Genomic DNA, 16,754 nt, shown 5'->3' with positions numbered 1-16,754 from the left:
ATAGCATGAGATGTGATATCTCAATGCCTCTAATACCGAACCTGAGATCCTTCCTCTAACATGAAATGTGATATCCAACTCCTTCCCTTTCCAAACCTGAGAGCCTATCTATAGCATGAGATGTGATATCCAAGTCCTTCCCATTCCAATCCTTAGACCCTTCCTACAGCATGCAATATGATATCTCAATGATTCTAATAACAAACCTGAGACCCGTCCTATAACATGAGATGGGATATCCAACTCCTTCCCATTCCAATCCTGAGACACTTCCGATAGCAGAGATGTGATATCTCAATGCTTATACCAAACCTGAGACCCTTCCTATAACATGAGATGTGATATCCAACTCCTTCCCATTCCAAACCTGAGACCCTTCCTTTAGCATGAGATGTGATATCCAGCTCCTTCCCATTCCAATCCTGAGACACTTCGAATAGCATGAGATGTGATATCTCAATGCTTCTAATATCAAAACTGAGACCCTCCCTATAGCATGATATGTGATATCTAAGTCCTTCCCATTCCAATCCTGAGACCCTTCCTATAGCATGAGATGTGATATCTCAATGCTTCTACCAAACCTGAGACCCTTCCTTTAGCATGAGATGTGATATCCAACTCCTTCCCATTCCAATCCTGAGACCCTTCCTATAGCATGAGATGTGATATCTCAATACTTCTAATACCAAACCTGAGATCCTTCCGATAACATGAGATGTGATATCCAAATCCTTCCCCTTCTAATCCTGAGACCCTTCTGATAGCATGAGATGTGATATCTCAATGCTTCTAATACCAAACCTGAGATCCTTCCGATAGCTTGAGATGTGATATCTCAATGCTTCTAATACCAAACCTGAGATCCTTCCTATAACATGAGATGTTATATCCAAATCCTTCCCCTTCCAAACCTGAGACCCTCCCTTTAGCATGAGATGTGATATCCAACTCCTTCCCATTCCAATTCTGAGCCCCTTCCTATACCATGAGACTTGATATCCAACTCCTTCCCATTCCAATTCTTAGCCCCTTCACTATACCATGAGACTTGATATCTCAATGCTTCGAATACCAAACCTGAGACCCGTCCTATAACATGAGATGTGATATCCAAATCCTTCCCCTTCCAAACCTTAGACCCTTCCTTTATCATGAGATGTGATATCCAACTCCTTCCCATTCCAATCCTGAGACCCTTCCGATATCATGAGATGTGATATCTCAATGCTTCTAATATCAAACTTGAGACACTCCCTATAGCATGAGATGTGATATCCAAGTCCTTCCCATTCCAATCCTGAGACCCTTCCTATAGCTTGAGATGTGATATCCAACTCCTTCCCATTCCAATTCTGAGCCCCTTCCTATACCATGAGACTTGATATCTCAATGCTTCTAATACCAAACCTGAGACCCGTCCTATAACATGAGATGTGATATCCAAATCCTTCCCCTTCCAAACCTTAGACCCTTCCTTTATCATGAGATGTGATATCCAACTCCTTCCCATTCCAATCCTGAGACCCTTCCGATATCATGAGATGTGATATCTCAATGCTTCTAATATCAAACTTGAGACCCTCCCTATAGCATGAGATGTGATATCCAAGTCCTTCCCATTCCAATCCTGAGACCCTTCCTATAGCATGAGATGTGATATCTCAATGCTTCTAATACCAAACCTGAGACCCTTCCTATAACATGAGATTGGAATATCCAACTCCTTCCCATTCTAAACCTGAGACCCTTCCGATAGCAGAGATGTGATATCTCAATTCTTATACCAAACCTGAGATCCTTCCTATAACATGAGATGTGATATCCAACTCCTTCCCATTCCAATCCTGAGACACTTCCTATAGCATGAGATGTGATATCTCACTGCTTATACCAAACCTGAGACCCTTCCTATAGCATTAGATGTGATATCCAACTCCTTCCCATTCCAATCCTGAGACCCTTCCTATAGCAAGAGATGTGATATCTCAATGCTTCTAATATCAAACTTGAGAGCCTCCCTATAGCATGAGATGTGATATCCAAGTCCTTCCCATTCCAATCCTGAGACACTTCCTATAGCATGAGATGTGATATCTCAATGCTTCTAATACCAAACCTGAGACTCTTCCTATAACATGAGATGGGATATCCAACTCCTTCCCATTCCAATCCTGAGACCCTTCCGATAGCAGAGATGTGATATCTCAATGCTTATATCAAACCTGAGATCCTTCCTACGGCATGAGATGTCATATACAACTCCTTCCCATTCCAATCCTGAGACCCTTCCTATAGCATGAGATGTGATATCTCAATGCTTATACCAAACCTGAGACCCTTCCTATAGCATGAGATGTGATATCCAACTCCTTCCCATTCCAATCCTGAGACCCTTCCTATAGCATGAGATGTGATATCTCAATGCTTATACCAAACCTGAGACCCCTCCTACGGCATGAGATGTCATATACAACTCCTTCCCATTCCAATCCTGAGACCCTTCCTATAGCATGACATGTGATATCTCAATGCTTATACCAAACCTGAGACCCTTCCTATAGCATGAGATGTGATATCCAACTCCTTCCCATTCCAATCCTGAGACCCTTCCTATAGCATGAGATGTGATATCTCAATGCTTCTACCAAACCTGAGACCCTTCCTTTAGCATGAGATGTGATATCCAACTCCCTCCCATTCCAATCCTGAGACCCTTCCTATAGCATGAGTTGTGATATCTCAATACTTCTAATACCAAACCTGAGATCCTTCCGATAACATGAGATGTGATATCCAAATCCTTCCCCTTCCAATCCTGAGACCCTTCTGATAGCATGAGATGTGATATCTCAATGCTTCTAATACCAAACCTGAGATCCTTCCGATAGCATGAGATGTGATATCTCAATGCTTCTAATACCAAACCTGAGATCCTTCCTATAACATGAGATGTGATATCCAAATCCTTCCCCTTCCAAACCCGAGACCCTCCCTTTAGCATGAGATGTGATATCCAACTCCTTCCCATTCCAATTCTGAGCCCCTTCCTATACCATGAGACTTGATATCCAACTCCTTCCCATTCCAATTCTGAGCCCCTTCCTATACCATGAGACTTGATATCTCAATGCTTCTAATACCAAACCTGAGACCCGTCCTATAACATGAGATGTGATATCCAAATCCTTCCCCTTCCAAACCTTAGACCCTTCCTTTATGATGAGATGTGATATCCAACTCCTTCCCATTCCAATCCTGAGACCCTTCCGATATCATGAGATGTGATATCTCAATGCTTCTAATATCAAACTTGAGACCCTCCCTATAGCATGAGATGTGATATCCAAGTCCTTCCCATTCCAATCCTGAGACCCTTCCTATAGCTTGAGATGTGACATCCAACTCCTTCCCATTCCAATTCTGATCCCCTTCCTATACCATGAGACTTGATATCTCAATGCTTCTAATACCAAACCTGAGACCCGTCCTATAACATGAGATGTGATATCCAAATCCTTCCCCTTCCAAACCTTAGACCCTTCCTTTATCATGAGATGTGATATCCAACTCCTTCCCATTCCAATCCTGAGACCCTTCCGATATCATGAGATGTAATATCTCAATGCTTCTAATATCAAACTTGAGACCCTCCCTATAGCATGAGATGTGATATCCAAGTCCTTCCCATTCCAATCCTGAGACCCTTCCTATAGCATGAGATGTGATATCTCAATGCTTCTAATACCAAACCTGAGACCCTTCCTATAACATGAGATTGGAATATCCAACTCCTTCAAATTCCAATCCTGAGACCCTTCCGATAGCAGAGATGTGATATCTCAATTCTTATACCAAACCTGAGATCCTTCCTATAACATGAGATGTGATATCCAACTCCTTCCCATTCCAATCCTGAGACACTTCCTATAGCATGAGATGTGATATCTCACTGCTTATACCAAACCTGAGACCCTTCCTATAGCATGAGATGTGATATCCAACTCCTTCCCATTCCAATCCTGAGACCCTTCCTATAGCATGAGATGTGATATCTCAATGCTTCTAATATCAAACTTGAGAGCCTCCCTATAGCATGAGATGTGATATCCAAGTCCTTCCCATTCCAATCCTGAGACACTTCCTATAGCATGAGATGTGATATCTCAATGCTTCTAATACCAAACCTGTGATCCTTCCTATAACATGAGATGTGATATCCAAATCCTTCCCCTTCCAAACCTGAGACCCTTCCTATAGCATGAGATGTGATATCCAACTCCTTCCCATTCCAATCCTGAGACCCTTCCGATAGCATGAGATGTGATATCTCAATGCTTCTAATACCAAACCTGTGATCCATCCTATAACATGAGATGTGATATCCAAATCCTTCCCCTTCCAAACCTGAGACCCTCCCTTTAGCATGAGATGTGATATCCAACTCCTTCCCATTCCAATCCTGAGACCCTTCATACAGCATGAGATGTGATATCTCAATGCTTCTAATACCAAACCTGAGACCCTTCCTATAACATGAGATGGGAATATCCAACTCCTTCCCATTCCAATCCTGAGACCCTTCCGATAGCAGAGATGTGATATCTCAATGCTTATACCAAACCTGATATCCTTCCTATAACATGAGATGTGATATCCAACTCCTTCCCATTCTAATCCTGAGACCCTTCCTATATCATGAGATGTGATATCTCACTGCTTATACCAAACGTGAGACCCTTCCTATAGCATGAGATGTGATATCCAACTCCTTCCCATTCCAATCCTGAGACCCTTCCTATAGCATGAGATGTGATATCTCAATGCTTCTAATATCAAACTTGAGACCCTCCCTATAGCATGAGTAGTGATATCCAAGTCCTTCCCATTCCAATCCTGAGACACTTCCTATAGCATGAGATGTGATATCTCAATGCTTCTAATACCAAACCTGAGACTCTTCCTATAACATGAGATGGGATATCCAACTCCTTCCCATTCCAATCCCGAGACCCTTCCGATAGCAGAGATGTGATATCTCAATGCTTATACCAAACCTGAGATCCTTCCTATAACATGAGATGTGATATCCAACTCCTTCCCATTCCAATCCTGAGACCCTTCCTATAGCATGAGATGTGAAATCTCAATGCTTATACCAAACCTGAGACCCTTCCTATAGCATGAGATGTGATACCCAACTCCTTCCCATTCCAATCCTGAGACCCTTCCTATAGCATGAGATGTGATATCTCAATGCTTCTAATATCAAACTTGAGACCCTCCCTATAGCATGAGATGTGATATCCAAGTCCTTCCCATTCCAATCCTGAGACCCTTCCTATAGCATGAGATGTGATATCTCAATGCTTCTAATACCAAACCTGAGACCCTTCCTATAACATGAGATTGGAATATCCAACTCCTTCCCATTCTAAACCTGAGACCCTTCCGATAGCAGAGATGTGATATCTCAATTCTTATACCAAACCTGAGATCCTTCCTATAACATGAGATGTGATATCCAACTCCTTCCCATTCCAATCCTGAGACACTTCCTATAGCATGAGATGTGATATCTCACTGCTTATACCAAACCTGAGACCCTTCCTATAGCATTAGATGTGATATCCAACTCCTTCCCATTCCAATCCTGAGACCCTTCCTATAGCAAGAGATGTGATATCTCAATGCTTCTAATATCAAACTTGAGAGCCTCCCTATAGCATGAGATGTGATATCCAAGTCCTTCCCATTCCAATCCTGAGACACTTCCTATAGCATGAGATGTGATATCTCAATGCTTCTAATACCAAACCTGAGACTCTTCCTATAACATGAGATGGGATATCCAACTCCTTCCCATTCCAATCCTGAGACCCTTCCGATAGCAGAGATGTGATATCTCAATGCTTATATCAAACCTGAGATCCTTCCTACGGCATGAGATGTCATATACAACTCCTTCCCATTCCAATCCTGAGACCCTTCCTATAGCATGAGATGTGATATCTCAATGCTTATACCAAACCTGAGACCCTTCCTATAGCATGAGATGTGATATCCAACTCCTTCCCATTCCAATCCTGAGACCCTTCCTATAGCATGAGATGTGATATCTCAATGCTTATACCAAACCTGAGACCCCTCCTACGGCATGAGATGTCATATACAACTCCTTCCCATTCCAATCCTGAGACCCTTCCTATAGCATGACATGTGATATCTCAATGCTTATACCAAACCTGAGACCCTTCCTATAGCATGAGATGTGATATCCAACTCCTTCCCATTCCAATCCTGAGACCCTTCCTATAGCATGAGATGTGATATCTCAATGCTTCTACCAAACCTGAGACCCTTCCTTTAGCATGAGATGTGATATCCAACTCCCTCCCATTCCAATCCTGAGACCCTTCCTATAGCATGAGTTGTGATATCTCAATACTTCTAATACCAAACCTGAGATCCTTCCGATAACATGAGATGTGATATCCAAATCCTTCCCCTTCCAATCCTGAGACCCTTCTGATAGCATGAGATGTGATATCTCAATGCTTCTAATACCAAACCTGAGATCCTTCCGATAGCATGAGATGTGATATCTCAATGCTTCTAATACCAAACCTGAGATCCTTCCTATAACATGAGATGTGATATCCAAATCCTTCCCCTTCCAAACCCGAGACCCTCCCTTTAGCATGAGATGTGATATCCAACTCCTTCCCATTCCAATTCTGAGCCCCTTCCTATACCATGAGACTTGATATCCAACTCCTTCCCATTCCAATTCTGAGCCCCTTCCTATACCATGAGACTTGATATCTCAATGCTTCTAATACCAAACCTGAGACCCGTCCTATAACATGAGATGTGATATCCAAATCCTTCCCCTTCCAAACCTTAGACCCTTCCTTTATGATGAGATGTGATATCCAACTCCTTCCCATTCCAATCCTGAGACCCTTCCGATATCATGAGATGTGATATCTCAATGCTTCTAATATCAAACTTGAGACCCTCCCTATAGCATGAGATGTGATATCCAAGTCCTTCCCATTCCAATCCTGAGACCCTTCCTATAGCTTGAGATGTGACATCCAACTCCTTCCCATTCCAATTCTGATCCCCTTCCTATACCATGAGACTTGATATCTCAATGCTTCTAATACCAAACCTGAGACCCGTCCTATAACATGAGATGTGATATCCAAATCCTTCCCCTTCCAAACCTTAGACCCTTCCTTTATCATGAGATGTGATATCCAACTCCTTCCCATTCCAATCCTGAGACCCTTCCGATATCATGAGATGTAATATCTCAATGCTTCTAATATCAAACTTGAGACCCTCCCTATAGCATGAGATGTGATATCCAAGTCCTTCCCATTCCAATCCTGAGACCCTTCCTATAGCATGAGATGTGATATCTCAATGCTTCTAATACCAAACCTGAGACCCTTCCTATAACATGAGATTGGAATATCCAACTCCTTCAAATTCCAATCCTGAGACCCTTCCGATAGCAGAGATGTGATATCTCAATTCTTATACCAAACCTGAGATCCTTCCTATAACATGAGATGTGATATCCAACTCCTTCCCATTCCAATCCTGAGACACTTCCTATAGCATGAGATGTGATATCTCACTGCTTATACCAAACCTGAGACCCTTCCTATAGCATGAGATGTGATATCCAACTCCTTCCCATTCCAATCCTGAGACCCTTCCTATAGCATGAGATGTGATATCTCAATGCTTCTAATATCAAACTTGAGAGCCTCCCTATAGCATGAGATGTGATATCCAAGTCCTTCCCATTCCAATCCTGAGACACTTCCTATAGCATGAGATGTGATATCTCAATGCTTCTAATACCAAACCTGTGATCCTTCCTATAACATGAGATGTGATATCCAAATCCTTCCCCTTCCAAACCTGAGACCCTTCCTATAGCATGAGATGTGATATCCAACTCCTTCCCATTCCAATCCTGAGACCCTTCCGATAGCATGAGATGTGATATCTCAATGCTTCTAATACCAAACCTGTGATCCTTCCTATAACATGAGATGTGATATCCAAATCCTTCCCCTTCCAAACCTGAGACCCTCCCTTTAGCATGAGATGTGATATCCAACTCCTTCCCATTCCAATCCTGAGACCCTTCATACAGCATGAGATGTGATATCTCAATGCTTCTAATACCAAACCTGAGACCCTTCCTATAACATGAGATGGGAATATCCAACTCCTTCCCATTCCAATCCTGAGACCCTTCCGATAGCAGAGATGTGATATCTCAATGCTTATACCAAACCTGATATCCTTCCTATAACATGAGATGTGATATCCAACTCCTTCCCATTCTAATCCTGAGACCCTTCCTATATCATGAGATGTGATATCTCACTGCTTATACCAAACGTGAGACCCTTCCTATAGCATGAGATGTGATATCCAACTCCTTCCCATTCCAATCCTGAGACCCTTCCTATAGCATGAGATGTGATATCTCAATGCTTCTAATATCAAACTTGAGACCCTCCCTATAGCATGAGTAGTGATATCCAAGTCCTTCCCATTCCAATCCTGAGACACTTCCTATAGCATGAGATGTGATATCTCAATGCTTCTAATACCAAACCTGAGACTCTTCCTATAACATGAGATGGGATATCCAACTCCTTCCCATTCCAATCCCGAGACCCTTCCGATAGCAGAGATGTGATATCTCAATGCTTATACCAAACCTGAGATCCTTCCTATAACATGAGATGTGATATCCAACTCCTTCCCATTCCAATCCTGAGACCCTTCCTATAGCATGAGATGTGAAATCTCAATGCTTATACCAAACCTGAGACCCTTCCTATAGCATGAGATGTGATACCCAACTCCTTCCCATTCCAATCCTGAGACCCTTCCTATAGCATGAGATGTGATATCTCAATGCCTCTAATACCGAACCTGAGATCCTTCCTCTAACATGAAATGTGATATCCAACTCCTTCCCTTTCCAAACCTGAGAGCCTATCTATAGCATGAGATGTGATATCCAAGTCCTTCCCATTCCAATCCTTAGACCCTTCCTACAGCATGCAATATGATATCTCAATGATTCTAATAACAAACCTGAGACCCGTCCTATAACATGAGATGGGATATCCAACTCCTTCCCATTCCAATCCTGAGACACTTCCGATAGCAGAGATGTGATATCTCAATGCTTATACCAAACCTGAGACCCTTCCTATAACATGAGATGTGATATCCAACTCCTTCCCATTCCAAACCTGAGACCCTTCCTTTAGCATGAGATGTGAAATCCAGCTCCTTCCCATTCCAATCCTGAGACACTTCGAATAGCATGAGATGTGATATCTCAATGCTTCTAATATCAAAACTGAGACCCTCCCTATAGCATGATATGTGATATCTAAGTCCTTCCCATTCCAATCCTGAGACCCTTCCTATAGCATGAGATGTGATATCTCAATGCTTCTACCAAACCCGAGACCCTTCCTTTAGCATGAGATGTGATATCCAACTCCTTCCCATTCCAATCCTGAGACCCTTCCTATAGCATGAGTTGTGATATCTCAATACTTCTAATACCAAACCTGAGATCCTTCCGATAACATGAGATGTGATATCCAAATCCTTCCCCTTCCAATCCTGAGACCCTTCTGATAGCATGAGATGTGATATCTCAATGCTTCTAATACCAAACCTGAGATCCTTCCGATAGCATGAGATGTGATATCTCAATGCTTCTAATACCAAACCTGAGATCCTTCCTATAACATGAGATGTGATATCCAAATCCTTCCCCTTCCAAACCCGAGACCCTCCCTTTAGCATGAGATGTGATATCCAACTCCTTCCCATTCCAATTCTGAGCCCCTTCCTATACCATGAGACTTGATATCCAACTCCTTCCCATTCCAATTCTGAGCCCCTTCCTATACCATGAGACTTGATATCTCAATGCTTCTAATACCAAACCTGAGACCCGTCCTATAACATGAGATGTGATATCCAAATCCTTCCCCTTCCAAACCTTAGACCCTTCCTTTATGATGAGATGTGATATCCAACTCCTTCCCATTCCAATCCTGAGACCCTTCCGATATCATGAGATGTGATATCTCAATGCTTCTAATATCAAACTTGAGACCCTCCCTATAGCATGAGATGTGATATCCAAGTCCTTCCCATTCCAATCCTGAGACCCTTCCTATAGCTTGAGATGTGACATCCAACTCCTTCCCATTCCAATTCTGATCCCCTTCCTATACCATGAGACTTGATATCTCAATGCTTCTAATACCAAACCTGAGACCCGTCCTATAACATGAGATGTGATATCCAAATCCTTCCCCTTCCAAACCTTAGACCCTTCCTTTATCATGAGATGTGATATCCAACTCCTTCCCATTCCAATCCTGAGACCCTTCCGATATCATGAGATGTAATATCTCAATGCTTCTAATATCAAACTTGAGACCCTCCCTATAGCATGAGATGTGATATCCAAGTCCTTCCCATTCCAATCCTGAGACCCTTCCTATAGCATGAGATGTGATATCTCACTGCTTCTAATACCAAACCTGAGACCCTTCCTATAGCATGAGATGTGATATCCAACTCCTTCCCATTCCAATCCTGAGACCCTTCCTATAGCATGAGATGTGATATCTCAATGCTTCTAATATCAAACTTGAGAGCCTCCCTATAGCATGAGATGTGATATCCAAGTCCTTCCCATTCCAATCCTGAGACACTTCCTATAGCATGAGATGTGATATCTCAATGCTTCTAATACCAAACCTGTGATCCTTCCTATAACATGAGATGTGATATCCAAATCCTTCCCCTTCCAAACCTGAGACCCTTCCTATAGCATGAGATGTGATATCCAACTCCTTCCCATTCCAATCCTGAGACCCTTCCGATAGCATGAGATGTGATATCTCAATGCTTCTAATACCAAACCTGTGATCCTTCCTATAACATGAGATGTGATATCCAAATCCTTCCCCTTCCAAACCTGAGACCCTCCCTTTAGCATGAGATGTGATATCCAACTCCTTCCCATTCCAATCCTGAGACCCTTCATACAGCATGAGATGTGATATCTCAATGCTTCTAATACCAAACCTGAGACCCTTCCTATAACATGAGATGGGAATATCCAACTCCTTCCCATTCCAATCCTGAGACCCTTCCGATAGCAGAGATGTGATATCTCAATGCTTATACCAAACCTGATATCCTTCCTATAACATGAGATGTGATATCCAACTCCTTCCCATTCTAATCCTGAGACCCTTCCTATATCATGAGATGTGATATCTCACTGCTTATACCAAACGTGAGACCCTTCCTATAGCATGAGATGTGATATCCAACTCCTTCCCATTCCAATCCTGAGACCCTTCCTATAGCATGAGATGTGATATCTCAATGCTTCTAATATCAAACTTGAGACCCTCCCTATAGCATGAGTAGTGATATCCAAGTCCTTCCCATTCCAATCCTGAGACACTTCCTATAGCATGAGATGTGATATCTCAATGCTTCTAATACCAAACCTGAGACTCTTCCTATAACATGAGATGGGATATCCAACTCCTTCCCATTCCAATCCCGAGACCCTTCCGATAGCAGAGATGTGATATCTCAATGCTTATACCAAACCTGAGATCCTTCCTATAACATGAGATGTGATATCCAACTCCTTCCCATTCCAATCCTGAGACCCTTCCTATAGCATGAGATGTGAAATCTCAATGCTTATACCAAACCTGAGACCCTTCCTATAGCATGAGATGTGATACCCAACTCCTTCCCATTCCAATCCTGAGACCCTTCCTATAGCATGAGATGTGATATCTCAATGCCTCTAATACCGAACCTGAGATCCTTCCTCTAACATGAAATGTGATATCCAACTCCTTCCCTTTCCAAACCTGAGAGCCTATCTATAGCATGAGATGTGATATCCAAGTCCTTCCCATTCCAATCCTTAGACCCTTCCTACAGCATGCAATATGATATCTCAATGATTCTAATAACAAACCTGAGACCCGTCCTATAACATGAGATGGGATATCCAACTCCTTCCCATTCCAATCCTGAGACACTTCCGATAGCAGAGATGTGATATCTCAATGCTTATACCAAACCTGAGACCCTTCCTATAACATGAGATGTGATATCCAACTCCTTCCCATTCCAAACCTGAGACCCTTCCTTTAGCATGAGATGTGAAATCCAGCTCCTTCCCATTCCAATCCTGAGACACTTCGAATAGCATGAGATGTGATATCTCAATGCTTCTAATATCAAAACTGAGACCCTCCCTATAGCATGATATGTGATATCTAAGTCCTTCCCATTCCAATCCTGAGACCCTTCCTATAGCATGAGATGTGATATCTCAATGCTTCTACCAAACCCGAGACCCTTCCTTTAGCATGAGATGTGATATCCAACTCCTTCCCATTCCAATCCTGAGACCCTTCCTATAGCATGAGATGTGATATCTCAATACTTCCAATACCAAACCTGAGATCCTTCCGATAACATGAGATGTGATATCCAAATCCTTCCCCTTCCAATCCTGAGACCCTTCTGATAGCATGAGATGTGATATCTCAATGCTTCTAATACCAAACCTGAGATCCTTCCGATAGCTTGAGATGTGATATCTCAATGCTTCTAATACCAAACCTGAGATCCTTCCTATAACATGAGATGTTATATCCAAATCCTTCCCCTTCCAAACCTGAGACCCTCCCTTTAGCATGAGATGTGATATCCAACTCCTTCCCATTCCAATTCTGAGCCCCTTCCTATACCATGAGACTTGATATCCAACTCCTTCCCATTCCAATTCTTAGCCCCTTCCTATACCATGAGACTTGATATCTCAATGCTTCTAATACCAAACCTGAGACCCGTCCTATAACATGAGATGTGATATCCAAATCCTTCCCCTTCCAAACCTTAGACCCTTCCTTTATCATGAGATGTGATATCCAACTCCTTCCCATTCCAATCCTGAGACCCTTCCGATATCATGAGATGTGATATCTCAATGCTTCTAATATCAAACTTGAGACACTCCCTATAGCATGAGATGTGATATCCAAGTCCTTCCCATTCCAATCCTGAGACCGTTCCTATAGCTTGAGATGTGATATCCAACTCCTTCCCATTCCAATTCTGAGCCCCTTCCTATACCATGAGACTTGATATCTCAATGCTTCTAATACCAAACCTGAGACCCGTCCTATAACATGAGATGTGATATCCAAATCCTTCCCCTTCCAAACCTTAGACCCTTCCTTTATCATGAGATGTGATATCCAACTCCTTCCCATTCCAATCCTGAGACCCTTCCGATATCATGAGATGTGATATCTCAATGCTTCTAATATCAAACTTGAGACCCTCCCTATAGCATGAGATGTGATATCCAAGTCCTTCCCATTCCAATCCTGAGACCCTTCCTATAGCATGAGATGTGATATCTCAATGCTTCTAATACCAAACCTGAGACCCTTCCTATAACATGAGATTGGAATATCCAACTCCTTCCCATTCTAATCCTGAGACCCTTCCGATAGCAGAGATGTGATATCTCAATTCTTATACCAAACCTGAGATCCTTCCTATAACATGAGATGTGATATCCAACTCCTTCCCATTCCAATCCTGAGACACTTCCTATAGCATGAGATGTGATATCTCACTGCTTATACCAAACCTGAGACCCTTCCTATAGCATGAGATGTGATATCCAACTCCTTCCCATTCCAATCCTGAGACCCTTCCTATAGCAAGAGATGTGATATCTCAATGCTTCTAATATCAAACTTGAGAGCCTCCCTATAGCATGAGATGTGATATCCAAGTCCTTCCCATTCCAATCCTGAGACACTTCCTATAGCATGAGATGTGATATCTCAATGCTTCTAATACCAAACCTGAGACTCTTCCTATAACATGAGATGGGATATCCAACTCCTTCCCATTCCAATCCTGAGACCCTTCCGATAGCAGAGATGTGATATCTCAATGCTTATATCAAACCTGAGACCCTTCCTACGGCATGAGATGTCATATACAACTCCTTCCCATTCCAATCCTGAGACCCTTCCTATAGCATGAGATGTGATATCTCAATGCTTATACCAAACCTGAGACCCTTCCTATAGCATGAGATGTGATATCCAACTCCTTCCCATTCCAATCCTGAGACCCTTCCTATAGCATGAGATGTGATATCTCAATGCTTATACCAAACCTGAGACCCTTCCTACGGCATGAGATGTCATATACAACTCCTTCCCATTCCAATCCTGAGACCCTTCCTATAGCATGACATGTGATATCTCAATGCTTATACCAAACCTGAGACCCTTCCTATAGCATGAGATGTGATATCCAACTCCTTCCCATTCCAATCCTGAGACCCTTCCTATAGCATGAGATGTGATATCTCAATGCTTCTACCAAACCTGAGACCCTTCCTTTAGCATGAGATGTGATATCCAACTCCCTCCCATTCCAATCCTGAGACCCTTCCTATAGCATGAGTTGTGATATCTCAATACTTCTAATACCAAACCTGAGATCCTTCCGATAACATGAGATGTGATATCCAAATCCTTCCCCTTCCAATCCTGAGACCCTTCTGATAGCATGAGATGTGATATCTCAATGCTTCTAATACCAAACCTGAGATCCTTCCGATAGCATGAGATGTGATATCTCAATGCTTCTAATACCAAACCTGAGATCCTTCCTATAACATGAGATGTGATATCCAAATCCTTCCCCTTCCAAACCTGAGACCCTCCCTTTAGCATGAGATGTGATATCCAACTCCTTCCCATTCCAATTCTGAGCCCCTTCCTATACCATGAGACTTGATATCCAACTCCTTCCCATTCCAATTCTGAGCCCCTTCCTATACCATGAGACTTGATATCTCAATGCTTCTAATACCAAACCTGAGACCCGTCCTATAACATGAGAGGTGATATCCAAATCCTTCCCCTTCCAAACCTTAGACCCTTCCTTTATGATGAGATGTGATATCCAACTCCTTCCCATTCCAATCCTGAGACCTTTCCGATATCATGAGATGTGATATCTCAATGCTTCTAATATCAAACTTGAGACCCTCCCTATAGCATGAGATGTGATATCCAAGTCCTTCCCATTCCAATCCTGAGACCCTTCCTATAGCTTGAGATGTGACATCCAACTCCTTCCCATTCCAATTCTGATCCCCTTCCTATACCATGAGACTTGATATCTCAATGCTTCTAATACCAAACCTGAGACCCGTCCTATAACATGAGATGTGATATCCAAATCCTTCCCCTTCCAAACCTTAGACCCTTCCTTTATCATGAGATGTGATATCCAACTCCTTCCCATTCCAATCCTGAGACCCTTCCGATATCATGAGATGTAATATCTCAATGCTTCTAATATCAAACTTGAGACCCTCCCTATAGCATGAGATGTGATATCCAAGTCCTTCCCATTCCAATCCTGAGACCCTTCCTATAGCATGAGATGTGATATCTCAATGCTTCTAATACCAAACCTGAGACCCTTCCTATAACATGAGATTGGAATATCCAACTCCTTCAAATTCCAATCCTGAGACCCTTCCGATAGCAGAGATGTGATATCTCAATTCTTATACCAAACCTGAGATCCTTCCTATAACATGAGATGTGATATCCAACTCCTTCCCATTCCAATCCTGAGACACTTCCTATAGCATGAGATGTGATATCTCACTGCTTATACCAAACCTGAGACCCTTCCTATAGCATGAGATGTGATATCCAACTCCTTCCCATTCCAATCCTGAGACCCTTCCTATAGCATGAGATGTGATATCTCAATGCTTCTAATATCAAACTTGAAAGCCTCCCTATAGCATGAGATGTGATATCCAAGTCCTTCCCATTCCAATCCTGAGACACTTCCTATAGCATGAGATGTGATATCTCAATGCTTCTAATACCAAACCTGAGACTCTTCCTATAACATGAGATGGGATATCCAACTCCTTCCAATTCCAATCCTGAGACCCTTCCGATAGCAGAGATGTGATATCTCAATGCTTATACCAAACCTGAGACCCTTCCTACGGCATGAGATGTCATATACAACTCCTTCCCATTCCAATCCTGAGACCCTTCCTATAGCATGAGATGTGATATCTCAATGCTTATACCAAACCTGAGACCCTTCCTATAGCATGAGATGTGATATCCACCTCCTTCCCATTCCAATCCTGAGACCCTTCCTATAGCATGAGATGTGATATCTCAATGCTTATACCAAACCTGAGACCCTTCCTACGGCATGAGATGTCATATACAACTCCTTCCCATTCCAATCCTGAGACCCTTCCTATAGCATGAGATGTGATATCTCAATGCTTATACCAAACCTGAGACCCTTCCTATAGCATGAGATGTGATATCCAACTCCTTCCCATTCCAATCCTGAGACCCTTCCTATAGCATGAGATTTGATATCTCAATGCTTATACCAAACCTGAGACCCTTCCTATAACATGAGATGGGATATCCAACTCCTTCCCATTCCAATCCTGAGACACTTCCGATAGCAGAGATGTGATATCTCAATGCTTATACCAGACCTTAGACCCTTCCTATAACATGAGATCGGATATCCAACTCCTTCCC

This window comes from Ambystoma mexicanum, chromosome 4q, assembly GCF_040938575.1.
Source record: "Ambystoma mexicanum isolate Mex_15411 chromosome 4q, UKY_AmexF1_1, whole genome shotgun sequence".
NCBI lineage: Eukaryota > Metazoa > Chordata > Amphibia > Caudata > Ambystomatidae > Ambystoma > Ambystoma mexicanum.
The sequence above is the reverse complement of the archived record's forward strand: the minus strand, read 5'-3'. Positions refer to the sequence as shown.